Source organism: Monodelphis domestica, chromosome 3, assembly GCF_027887165.1.
Source record: "Monodelphis domestica isolate mMonDom1 chromosome 3, mMonDom1.pri, whole genome shotgun sequence".
Lineage (NCBI taxonomy): Eukaryota > Metazoa > Chordata > Mammalia > Didelphimorphia > Didelphidae > Monodelphis > Monodelphis domestica.
This window is the reverse complement of record NC_077229.1, coordinates 52,999,663-53,001,555: the sequence shown is the minus strand read 5'-3', so window position 1 is coordinate 53,001,555 and position 1,893 is coordinate 52,999,663.

Sequence of the window (1,893 nt, the reverse complement as noted above, 5' to 3'; positions counted from 1 at the left end):
ATCTTGTAACCTATATAAACTATCCTGTAATGTCAGTCTGATGCAGCTTCCACTAGCGAAGTCTGTCCCAGCTGGTAGACTCTTTATTAATCAATAAATAACAGTTCCAATAATTGAATTTGGGGGTGTCCGGATTCACTTTATGAAGTGCCCCACTTCAGAGTGCCTTCTCCATCCTCCAGATGCTCCAGTTTGCTTGTGTTGGTTAAATCTAGCCCCAGAATGCTATGGAACCCCCTGAAAGAGCTCTGTAATAACTTTCTATGGCAAACATATGGAAAGATTTGAACAAGAATCACACATGATCAATGGTCCCGGCTGGGTTGTTTTGTGAATTACTGAAGGCAGAAGCCAGATCAATGAGGTTTCAGATCCATTTGGAGCACAGTAGGATCCTTTGTTCAACCCTACAGGATCAAGCAAGAACACTGGCAGGGGAAGGGACTCAGATTTGGAAAGGAAGGGAAAAGAGCCCCATTACAAATCTGTAGCAGAATTAAGCTTATGCTATATTTTGTATTTACCTAGGTACTCCCTACCCAGCCAATCCAACTACCAATAGAATGTAAGCTCTTTGAGGACAGGGACTATTTAATTTTTGTCATAGTTTGTGCCTCACTCAGGGTCTCTGGGAGACTCTTTTTTTAATTTTAAATAAAACCCTTACCTTCCATCTTGGAATCAATACCGTGTATTGGCTCCAAGGCAGAAGAGTGGTAAGGGCTAGGCAATGGGGCTTAAGTGACTTACCCAGGGTCACACAGCTGAGAAGTGTCTGAATCCAGATTTGAAATTAGGACCTCCCAACTCTAGGCCTGGCTCTCAATCCACTGAGCCATCCAGCTTCCCCTTCTGGGAGACTCTTAATAAATGCATGTGATTCATGATTCGATGGAGATATGATTGGGGATGTTGACTTTAAATGATTACTTTATTGCAACTAGTAATAATATGGAAATAGGTCTTGATCAATGATACACATAAAACCCAGTGGAATTGCACATTGGCTAATGGGGGAGAGAAAAAAACATGAATCATGTAACCATGGAAAAATATTCTTTTTTTTTTTTAAAGCCTTACCTTCCGTCTTGGAGTCAATACTGTGTATTGGCTCCAAGGCAGAAGAGTGGTAAGGGCTAGTCAATGGGGGTCAAGTGACTTGCCCAGGGTCACACAGCTGGGAAGTGGCTAAAGCCAGATTTGAACCTAGGACCTCCCATCTCAAGGACTGGTTCTCAATCCACTGTGCTACCCAGCTGCCCCCGGAAAAATATTCTTAATTAATTTAATTTAAAAAAATAAATGCTTGTGATCGTTGAATGAATGAATAACACGAATAGTAATGCTCACATGTCTATCACAATTTAAGGTTTACAAAGCACATTTCAGTTTCCCCATGAAGTTGGTGGTCTAAATAGTGTTGGGAGGTAGCTAGGTGGCATTAGTCCTGAAGTCAGGAAAAGAAGATCTTGGAAAACAATATTCCAAAAGACAAAAGATAGAGGCTTACAGTGAAAAATAATTTACCCTGAAGACCTATGTACAACTTTACAAAGGAAAACAAATATGGAATCTGAATAGACTATGGGATTTTTAAGCATTCCAGATGAAAATACCACATCTATATAGGAATTCTGAAATGCACACATGAAGAGTCAAGAGAAATCTAAAAAGGAAATGTATTTGAACAGAGTTTATATGATGATGATAGAATAGCATTCCAAGAGGGAAGAAACAAATATCTCTTTAGAACCTTAATGTCTTTGGAAAATACTGGAGGAGGGAGCAGCTAGGTGTTTTAGTGGATTGAGTGCTAAGCCTAGAGACCAGAGGTCCTGGGTTCAAATTTGACCTCACTAGCTTTGATTTCTAGCTACATGATCCTAGGCAAGT